The sequence below is a fragment of the Gekko japonicus genome, unplaced genomic scaffold (genome assembly GCF_001447785.1).
Source record: "Gekko japonicus isolate JY-2015 unplaced genomic scaffold, Gekko_japonicus_V1.1 scaffold2223, whole genome shotgun sequence".
Classification (NCBI taxonomy): Eukaryota; Metazoa; Chordata; class Lepidosauria; order Squamata; family Gekkonidae; genus Gekko; species Gekko japonicus.
In genome coordinates, this window is record NW_015172072.1 from 237,174 (window position 1) to 248,954 (window position 11,781).

Here is an 11,781-nt window from a genome sequence, read left to right on the forward strand (position 1 = left end):
ACTGTGAGCTAGCTCACACTCACTCAGCTTGGAGGGAACGCTGGAATGCTCCCGCTAAGCTGTGGAGTCTGGTGAGCAAATAATTCCACTTTGTGAGCTGCTGGCACGAAAGGTGTGAGCCAGCGATTGGGCTACTGTGTAAATTGTTTGTTTGTTTGTTTGTTCGACTTTTACCCCGCCCTCCCCGCCAAGGCCGCTCAGGGCGGCTTACAATGGTTAAAAACATTGTGACAATTAATACCGATTGTCACATCTAAAACAATACAAAGCAATACAATAAATAGTAAAGGTTCCCTTGCTCGAAAGCCAGTCGAATCCGACTCTAGGGTTGCGGTGCTCATCTCCGTTTCAAAGCCGAAGCGCCAGCTCTGTCCGAAGACGTTTCCGTGGTCATGTGGCCGGCATGACTAAACACCAAGGCACAAGGAATGCTGTTACTTTCCCACCAAAGTGGTACCTATTTATCTACTTGCAATTTCTTGCTTTCGAACTGCTAGGTAGGCAGGAGCTGGAACTAGAGACGGGAGCTCACTCCGTCTTGCGGCACCCGGGTCTCAAACTGCTGAACTACTGACCTTCCACAGCCTGCAGTTCAACGTCTTAACGACTTGAGCCACCACAGCTCCTAATACAATAAATACAGCTTATTACAATTAGAATGTGGTGGCCATCTGTTATAAAGTGCTGAGCTAAGGGAAAATGTATGAGCCGGAGCCTAAAAAACTGTGAACTAGCTCACACTCAGCTTACAGGGAACACTGGTCTCAATGCTCCCTCTAAGCTGTGGAGTCTTGTGAGCAAAGATTCTACTTTGTGAGCCACTGGCATTAAAGTTCTGAGCAAGCAATTCGGCTACTGCATCAATTAATTTGCTCTGGAGCCATCCTTCCTGAGCTAAGACAAAAATGTGTGAGCCAGAGGCTAAAAAACTGAGCTAGCTCACACCAACGTAGCTTAGAGGGAACACTGGTCTGGAGCAGCAGAAAAGAGCAAGAGTCCCAGACCGACCGACGCTTTCACCACTACAAAAGAGTAAAAAGCCCAGTAGCACCTTTAAGACTAACAGACTTTGTGGTAGCATAAGCTTTCGAGAGACACAGCTCTCTTCGTCAGACGTCTCTTGTGTCTGACGAAGAGAGCTGTGTTTGTCGAAAGCTTATGCTACAATAAAGTGTGTTGGTCTTAAAGGTGCTACTGGGCTTTTTGATAATTTGCAGCAACAGACTAACACGGCTAACTCCTCTGGATCTTTAACCACAATGGGGGGAGGCGTGTCGGTCTAGTCCGGAGCAGCAGAAAACAGCAAGAGTCCAGGAGCTCCTTAAAGAGTAACAAGATCTGTGGCTGGGTAGGAGCTTTCGTGACTTACATTTGTAACAAATAAAATCTATGCTTATCCAATTCCCTCTTGAAGCCGCCCATGCTTGTAGCCGCAACCACCTCCTGCGGCAGTGAATTCCACGTGTTAATCACTTTTTGGGTGAAGAAGTACTTCCTTTTATCCATTCTAACCCGACTGCTCAGCAATTTCATGGAGTGCCCATGAGTTCTCGTATTGTGAGAAAGGGAGAAAAGGACTTATTTCTCGACCTGCTCTATCCCACGCATAATCTTATAAATCTCGATCATGTCACCCCTCAGTCGTCATTTCTCCAAGCTAAAGAGCCCTAAGCGTTTTAACCTTTCTTCATAAGTAAAGTATACATATATTTTAGATTAAATATGCATATATTTTAGAGGAAGGCCGAGCGCCGAAGAATAGATTCTTTTGAACTATGGTGCTGGAGAAGACTCTTGAGAGTCCCTTGGACTGCAAGAAGATCAAATCAGTCAATCCTAAAAGAAATCAACCCTGACTGTTCCCTGGAAGGCCAGATAATGAAACTGAAGCTCAAATACTTTGGCCACCAAATGAGAAGGGAGCACTCACTGGAGAAGACCCTGATGCTGGGAAAGATTGAAGGTCAAAGAAGACGGGGACGGCAAAGGATGAGATGGTTAGACAGTGTCATAGATGCCACGAACATGAAATTGAGCCAACTTCAGAGGACGGCAGAAGACAGGAAGGACTGGCGTGATCTGGTCCATGGGGTCGCAAAGAGTCGAACTCAAATGTGCGACTGAACAACAACAACATATTTTAGAGGTTACTCCTTTTAGACTTGTCATCAATGTTCCTTCTAAGCTGTGGAGTCTTGTGAGCAAAAATTCTACTTTGTAAACTACTGGAATTAAAGTTGTGAGCAGGCGATTTGCCTATTGCATCAATTAGTTTGCTCTGGAGCCATCCTTCCTGAGCTAAGACAAAAATGTGTGAGCCGGAGGCTAAAAAACTGTGAGCTAGCTCACACTAACTCAGCTTAGAGGGAACACTGCTTGTCATATGTTGCATTAAAGTCTGTTCAAATTTCAACAGCTTTCTAGTCATGGTTTGCTTTACCATATTTTGTAATACAGTTGATATAGCAAAAAACAATTTTTAAGTCTCCTTGCAATTTTTCTTTTAATCGCATCACAGTAAAGGGAGTCCCGTCTACGTAAAGATCTCTCATTCTATGAATCCCTTTTTCTTTCCATTTTTTCTTTTCTTTTTTCCCCAGATACGAAGATGATGTCTGCTTACCTGTGCAAGTTGCTTCGCAAAGTCGATGGGCTTCCATTCAGTACAGCTAACCGTGGTGCCTTCCATGGAGACAGATCCAGATGGGTACCTGTGTTAGTCTGTCTGTAGCCGCAGAAAAGAGCCAGAGTCCGGGAGCACCTTCCTTCACTCCTGTATCTAACGTATCTAATGTTTAAAGGAGTTAAAACTGTCGCATGCTTTAGGAACTTAAATATCATGTGGCAGGATCATGCGGATGGGAAACTGAAGTTCAGCGAGAATGGCTTGTCGAAGACTATACAAGGAACCTAGCCGCTCAACAGAAAGTAGAGTATTCCAGATTCATACTCCAGCTGTGGAGCCAGTCTGGACAGAAGGAAATACACAGGGCGGAAAGTACCATCTCAATGCAACATGGGAGTTTTGGAATTACGTAAAGTTCTTCCCCAGGGTGGGTGACCAATGAGTTGGATGGGGTGGGGAGGGGGAATATATACATATCTGAAGATATGGGTTTTAGCATTCCTTATCTTTGCCTGGAGCTTAACTGTAAAATGGGAAAGAGAAATCCTTGCAGGGCTGAGCAACCTCGACCTTTCCCATGGGAGAGGCCCTCAGATTACTCAAGAGAAGACCAGTTCCCCTCACCTTTCTGCTCTTGGCATGTCTGATTGTCCTCTGCAATTCTTTTGCTAAGCCTTAATTTGTGCTGGTCACAATGCAACCATCAAGTAAATGTATTAGGTGAACGACTTCTCCCCCCAAGGGAAGCATTCCTTTTACAACAGATACATGGAAATTAAGGTAGATTCAGGTGGGTAGCCCTGCTGATGTGAAGCTGCAAAATAAAGTTTGGGTTCAGGGGCACCTTTAAGACCAACAAAGTTTTATTCTGGGCATGAGTTTTCCTGTGCATGTACCCTTCTTCAGATAAGAATCGTATCTAAAGAAATGTGCATGCACAGGAAACCTTATACCCAGAATCAAACTTTGTTGGTCTTTTTTAATCTGTCTGTTTGTTTTAATTTTTAATTATGAGGGGTACAGAAAAAAAGAAGGAATAGGAGAAAACAGATCGAAAATACCATTACCAAACAACCTAGTGTGAGGGCAGTTTTATGGAAATTAAGGCCTTTTTCAAAATGTATAAATACATGTAACAGAGAACATGATATAATAGCTTAACAAATGTTTAACAAGATATGGATGGAGTAACGGCATAAGAATATCGCTTAAAATATATATGACCTATTAACTTTAAAAATCTGTATAATGCAAACTTTGTTGATCTTAAAAGTGCCACTGGACTCAAAGGTTCTTATGGAGTTTAAGAGTCTCTTTGCCTGTTCCAAAGCCAGGCATTAACCACTAAACCACAGGGCTATACTGAGATGGCTGCTCTCTTTGATACCCAATCCCTAGCAGTTACAGTCCTTTGAGTAAAGAGAAGTCAGAAGTTCATTTATTCTAGGTGTCAAGTGAAAACCTTGGGTCCCAGCCAAAGATCACTCATAATTACCTCTTAAGATTTTTATTTAAGACCAATCTAATTATTTTTGAAATGCGTGAATATGAAAGAATCACCATGATATAGTGGGATAGAGCAGGTCGCAAAATAAGTCCTTTTCTCCCTTTCTCACAAGACAAGAACTCGTGGGCACTCCATGAAATTGCTGAGCGGTCGGGTTAGAACGGATAAAAAGAAGTCCTTCTTCACCCAAAGAGTGATTCACACATGGAACTCACTGCCACAGGAGGTGGCGGCAGCCACAAGCATGGACGGCTTCAAGAGGGAATTAGATAAGCATATGGAGCAGAGGTCCATCAGTGGCTATGAGCCACAAGGTATAGATAGGAACTCTCAGTCTGGGGCAAGTGATGCTCTGTATTCTTGGTGCTTGGAGGGGGGCACCAGTGGGAAATCCTCTAGTGTCCTGGCCCCACTGCTGGACCTCCTGATGGCCCCTGGTGTTTTTGGCCACTGTGTGACCCAGAATGTTGGACTGGATGGGCCATTGGCCTGATCCAACATTGGCTTCTCTTATGTTCTTACGTCTGGGGCAAGTGATGCTCTGTATTCTTGGTGCTTGGAGGGGGGCACCAGTGGGAAATCCTCTAGTGTCCTGGCCCCACTGCTGGACCTCCTGATGGCCCCTGGTGTTTTTGGCCACTGTGTGACCCAGAATGTTGGACTGGATGGGCCATTGGCCTGATCCAACATTGGCTTCTCTTATGTTCTTACGTCTGGGGCAAGTGATGCTCTGTATTCTTGGTGCTTGGAGGGGGGCACCAGTGGGAAATCCTCTAGTGTCCTGGCCCCACTGCTGGACCTCCTGATGGCCCCTGGTGTTTTTGGCCACTGTGTGACCCAGAATGTTGGACTGGATGGGCCATTGGCCTGATCCAACATTGGCTTCTCTTATGTTCTTACGTCTGGGGCAAGTGATGCTCTGTATTCTTGGTGCTTGGAGGGGGGCACCAGTGGGAAATCCTCTAGTGTCCTGGCCCCACTGCTGGACCTCCTGATGGCCCCTGGTGTTTTTGGCCACTGTGTGACCCAGAATGTTGGACTGGATGGGCCATTGGCCTGATCCAACATTGGCTTCTCTTATGTTCTTACGTCTGGGGCAAGTGATGCTCTGTATTCTTGGTGCTTGGAGGGGGGCACCAGTGGGAAATCCTCTAGTGTCCTGGCCCCACTGCTGGACCTCCTGATGGCCCCTGGTGTTTTTGGCCACTGTGTGACCCAGAATGTTGGACTGGATGGGCCATTGGCCTGATCCAACATTGGCTTCTCTTATGTTCTTATGATATAAGATTCAGGTGGGTAGCCCTGTTGGTCTGAAGCAGCAGAACACAGTTTGAGTCCAGGGGCACTTTTAAGACCAACCAAGTTTGATTCTGGCTGTAAGCCTTCGTGTGCATGCACACCTCTTTAGCTATGATCCTTCTTACCTGAAGACGTGTGCACTGACACAAAAGCTTATAGCCAGAATCAAACTTGGTTGGTCTTGGAGGGGCCACCTGTCTCGAACTTTGTCATGATGCAAGTAAATGAAATCAGACACAGAAATACATACCTATCGTTCCTTTTGCCTTATCCTATCTAAAGTTTAAAAGTTAAAATCGTTTCTGAGATACTCAGCAAAGCGCTTTCAGCACCTGGTATTCTTGGCCACTGTGTGACACAGAGTGTTGGACTGGATGGGCCATTGGCCTGATCCAGCATTGGCTTCTCTTATGTTCTTATGTTCTTAACCCACATCTGGGGATTCTGGGGGATTTGAGGTGTTGCTATCTTGCTGCTAGTGGAAAGTGCCATCAAGTCGTAGCCAACTAATGGCAACGTTTTCAGGTTTTCAAGACAAGAGACGAACAGAGGTGGGTTTGCCACTGCCTGCCTCTGCATAGCAACCTTTGAATTCCTTGGTGGTCTCCCATCCAAATACTGACCAGGGCCGACCCTGCTTAGCTTCCAAGATCTGATGAGATTGGGCTAGCCTGGGCCATCCAGGTAAAGGTAGGAGACAAACACAGGTGGTTTTGCCATTGCTTGCCTCTGCGTAGCAACCCTGGACTATCCTTGGTGGCCTTCCATCCCAATACAAGCCAGGGCCGACCCTGCTAAGCTTCCAAAATCTGATGAAATCGGATGAGCCTTGGCCATGCAGGGCAGGGCAAAAGACAGTCAGAGATGGTTTGCCCTTGCCTGCCTCTGCATGACAACCCTGGACTTCCTTGCTGGTCTCCCACCCAAATACTAGCCAGGGCCGACCCTGCTAAACTTCCAAGATCTGACAAGATTGGGCTATCCTGGGCCACCCAGGTCAAGGCAAGAGACTAACAGAGGTGGTTTGCCCTTGCCTGCCTCTGCGTACCAACCATGGAGATCCCTGGTGGTCTCCCACCCAAATACTAGCCAGGGGAGACCCTGCTTAGCTTCCAAGATCTGATGAAATTGGATGAGCCTTGGCCATCCAGGACAGGACAAAAGACCTTCAGAGGTGGTTTCCCATTGCCTGCCTCTGCGTAGTAACCCTGGACTTCCTTGGTGGTCTCCCATCCAAGTACTAAACCAGGGCCGACCTTGTTTAGCTTCCGAGATCAGATGAGATCAGGCTAGCCTCGGCTTGTTTCTAACTTTCACAGGCTCAATCATGTGAAAACACTCCTGACCACACCAAAGTCTTCCCATTTGTCACTTCTGATGGTATCAGCAGAGGGCTTCTCTCAGCTCCGAAGAACCTTCCCATGAAAATCTATGGATCAAAAGGGTGAACTATTCGATCAGCTTGTTCAGAGGTTTTTCCGGGCGTCGATCCATCTATTTAAAGTTATCTCTTTCCCGAGGATGGAGCCGAGAACACAGCTGAGCCAATCTGAAAGGCAGAACAAATTGTCAGGCATGCTGTTCGTTCAGCCCGTACCTCCGGCCGAGAAGACTCTGTGACATAACCGTCGCTGCGGCGACTGAAATGCACCCTGCACATACGCATGCGGCATGATGGCTCTTTCCTTTTCGACCCTCTGTTCCAGGGCTGGGCACTGCCGCTCGCCGGTTACAGCAGAAGCCATTCCTGGCAAACTCTAACTCCAAGTCTCCAGGATTCCAAAGTTACAGCCTCCAAATTTAATCAACGCATCCGTGTGTGGCTGAATTAAGCATGAAACTGCAAGTGCAAAGCAAGGATTTTCCGCCTGGTTATTTAGTAGTAACTCTTTGGCTTCCCAGGTTCTGCTTTTTACACGGCGGGCCAAAGCAGGCCTTCCCCATCTGGATCTTTTTATTCTGTTCTATTGACATTACTTGGAGCTGCAGTGGCTCAAGTGGCTGAGACGCTGAACTGCAGGCTGTGGAAGGTCGGGAGTTCAGCAGTTCGAGACCCGAGTGTGCCGCATGACGGAGTGAGCTCCCGTCTCCAGTTCCAGCTCCTGCCAACCTAGCAGTTTGAAAGCAAGAAATTGCAAGTAGATAAATAGGGACCACTTCAGTGGGAAGGTCACAGCGTTCCGTGTGCCTTGGTGTATAGTCATGCCGGCCACGTCACCACGGAAATGTCTTCGGACAGCGCTGGCTCTTCGGCTTTGAAATGGAGATGAGCACCGCAACCCTAGAGTCGGACTCGACTGGCTTTCGAGCAAGGGAACCTTTACCTTTTCATTGACATTACTTATACTCCGCCTTTCTCTGATTACACAGAGTGAGTGAATACAGCCAACAGGATGGGACTTTCAATAAACCAGGGGTCCCCAACATGGGGGTGCCAGCGGACACCACGGCGCCAGCTGACACTTTTCCTGTGGTGGTTCAGAGCAGCGGACTCTAATCTGGGGGAATGGGATCTGATTCCCCACTCCTCCCGCCCATGCAGCTGTCGGTGTGACTTTGGGTCAGGCACAAGTTCTCTCAGAGCTGTTCTCTCAGGAGCAGTTCTCAAGAGAGCTCTCTCAGCCCCACCCACCTCACAAGGTGTCTGTTGTGGGGAGGGGACGGGAAGGAGATTGTGAGCCGCTCTGAGACTCCGCGTGAAGGGCGGGGGTATAAATCCAATCTCTTCTTCTTCTCTCTTCTGGTCCCTGCCAAGCAGGGTTGCCATACCCTTATGGGGGTGTGGTTCCCCCTGATTTTTGGGGGCCCAATCCGCCACCGCCCAGCTGATCGGCGGGGGAGCCCCACCCCAAAGAGCCCCGCCCCGGCCAACATGCCTGGTGCAATGATGTCCCCTGGAGTTGACATAATCACAGTGGGCATGTTACACCGGGGATACTCTAGCATTTGGGCAAAAACTCTATGGTGACAATGGGGGGGGGTTGCCCAAATCCTAGAGCGTTCTGCTCAACGTGCCTGGTGCAATGACGTCCCCTCTGGGTGACACCGGAAGACTGCCGGAGCAAGACTGAAACCCCCACCACCAGCAGCAGGCAGGTAAAAGCTGGCACCCCTACTGCCAAGTGTTTCTAGAAAGTGGGTGGGGCCCATTGCAACTTTTGCCCAGCAAGGCTTCTGATTGGCCACTGGAAATCTGGCTGGCTGTGCAGATTTTTAAAAAGTTGCTTGTGTAGCAGCTGCCACCACAGCACAAGGGTCTTCACTTCATAACTGAAGGTAAGCTGTGTGTATGCAATAAAATATTTTTAAACGATATGTTCATTTTAAAAAGCATCCTATTAAGAAGGAGGAGGAGGAGATTGGATTTAGACCCCGCCCTTTACTTGGCGTCCCAGAGTGGCTTACAAACTCCTTTCCCTTCCCCTCCCCACAACAGGCACCCTGTGAGGTAGCTGGGGCCGAGAGAGCTCTGGGGCAAGTGATGCTCTGTCTTCTTGGTGCTTGGGAGGGGGGGACAGTGGGAGGGCTCCTAGTGTCCTGGCCCCACTGCTGGACCTCCTGATAGCACCTGGGATTTTTGGCCACTGTGTAACAGAGTGTTGGACTAGATGGGCCATTGGCCTGATCCAACATTGGCTTTTCTTATGTTCTTACTTTCAAAGGAGACTGGAACAAATTTAGAGTCCAGTGGCGCCTTTAAGACCAACAAAGTTTCACTCAAGGGATGAGCTTCCATGTGCAAAGCACACTTTTTCAAATACAAATGCTGGGAAATAGTCTCCCGGGTATTTGCAACGCAGAGCTTTCCAACAACAGTTTGCAATGCCAGGAATGTTGCCGGATAGCTGCATTCTAAGGCCGAAACCACCTCTATAGAGAAGCCACCCTTTCGGGGAGGCTGCAGGCTTCCATTTCAAAGCGGCGCTGTTGCAAAGGGCTAATCCTGAAAGGCCCGGAGCAGGCCGCTCTATTGCGGGCCTCCAAAGCATTGCAGTGGGCCTCAGCTGGCACAGGCAAAAGCATGAATGTGGCAGATGCCAGCCTCCAGGTGGAGCCTGGGGACCCCCCAGAATCACAGCTCATCTCCAGACTACAGAGATCAGTTCCCCGGGAGAGAATGGCTGCTTTGGAGGGTAGAATCTGTGTCATTGCACCCCACTGAAGTCCCTGTCCTCCCCAGGCTCTATCCCCAGTTTTCCAGGAGTCTCCCAACCTGGATCTGGGAACCCTACCCCCCACAACCCCCCACAACCCCCCACAACCACAGGTGCGGCCCACACCGTCCCTACTAAGCCCCTACCTCTGTGGTCATCTTCAAGCAGTGGTGAAGTGCGCGGACTCTAATCTGGGAGAGCCGGGAGCGGAGCTCCGGCAGTAAAGAACCCAGGGGGCGGGTAGATGCAACAAGCCCCACCCCCTGCTCCCAGCAGCCCTCAGTCAGAGCAAAAAGCAGCCAGGTAAGTTGCAGAGCTCCCTCCAGCCCCCCGGTCCAAAACAGTCCAGTGGCGCCTTTAAGACCAAGTTTTATTCCGGCACAAGCTCTCCCTCCTCTGCGAGGACAGATCTGCACATCCCCCCCCATAGCTAGCAGTCCAAAACAGCCCAGTGGCACCTTTAAGACCAAGTTTTATTCAGGTACAAGCTCTCCCTCCTCTACGAGGACAGATCTGCACGTTCCCCCCCTTCCAATAGCTAGCAATCCAAAACAGTCCAGTGGAGCCTGAGCGGTGGGCGTTGCCTTCTGACACACTTCCGGTGATGTCAGGGGGTGTGGCATAGGCAAATGAGTTATGCTAATGAGTTATGCTAATAAGCTCCTGCACCTCTTTTTCTACGAAATGACCCCTGGAGATTGTAAATCGCTCGGAGACTCCAAGTGAAGGGCGGGGTATGAATCCAATCTCTTCCACTTCTTCTGCTAATGCCACCGTGTCCATCCTCCAAAGCAGCCATTTTCTCCGGGGGACCTGATCTCCAGGTGCCACCTGGAGGTTGGGAAACCTGTCCAGGTCACACCCGGAGGTTGGTGACCCTACCCTGACCCTTGAGTTTGCTTCTGCCAAGTTTTTGCCTGCAAAAGGCACTGGAGCGCTGCCCCACAAAAAGACCCAGACAAAGTGGCAACATTGACTGTAAACTAGAGATGTAAAATTTCCGGAAATTTTGAAGCTTGGGGGGGAAAAAACCGTTTTTTTTTCTGGGTTTTTTGGTGAAAAAATGGAAATTTGGGGGGAAATGAACAAAAATGCTACATTAGCACTTCTTTTTTCTTTTCCAGATTGAAAGTCATTCTGTTACTTTAGGAACATAAAATACAACTATGGACATTTTTACTTGGCATGAAATTATCACAACTAGCATATTAAAAATATAAGTGTATCCAAACAATTATTACAAACAGAATACCTGCCCACATGCAAAAACAAAAGTGAAACCTTTTTCTTGTGACAACAGCACCTCCTAAAGGAAGAAATGCATCTTGTTCTTGCACTGGAGAGTTCAGTTTGTAACCTAGGACTTGCTTGTCCTCAGTGCACAGAAATTAGATCAATCTGATACCGTACGTATTTTTTAGAAATGATTTGGAAAATATTTGAACACCTTGTCTTAAGATATTCTACTCATCATGCTAAAATAAAACGTTCCATAATCAATTCTTTTTCTTTTCTTTTTTCAATTTTTCGGATAAAAACAAAAAAGGCTTCTGGAAAAAAAATTTCCAAATTTCTCCCGGGGCCTTCACATCTCTACTGTAAACTAGTTGCCCAATCTTGGCAAGAGCAAATTCCTCTGTTGATCCCCCCTGATATGTTAAGTCGGCTTCAAAGTCCGTCAGGGAAGAAAAGGCCCCTGAGGGCAGAACTTTGTAGCCCCATTGTTCCTGCAAGTGAACCCACCTTCTCTCCATTCACTCAGGAGAAACTGGTCTGGCTAGCTAGATAAGGGGCAGAATTGGCATCTGCATAATCCAGCTCATACCAATGATCTTTTTGTTGATGTTCTTTTTCTACAAAGAATTCAAGAGCAGCTCGAGTCAAGCCTTAGGCAGGGGAGGGGTTGGGACTACCAGCTCTGGGGAGGGGTAGAATGCAGGGTGTAGAGAGAAAACCTAAGAACATCAGAAGAGGTGTGCTGGATCAGACCAGTGACAATCCATCCAGTCCAGCATCTCTGCCTCACACAGGGAACATCAGAAGAGCCCTGCTGGATCAGACCAGGGAGGGTCCATCTAGTCCAGCCTCCTGTCTCACACAGGGGCCAACCAGTTCCTCTGGAGGGCCAACAACAGGGCAGAGAGGCCGAGCCTTCTTAAGAACATCAGAAGAGCCCTGCTGGGACAGACCAGTGA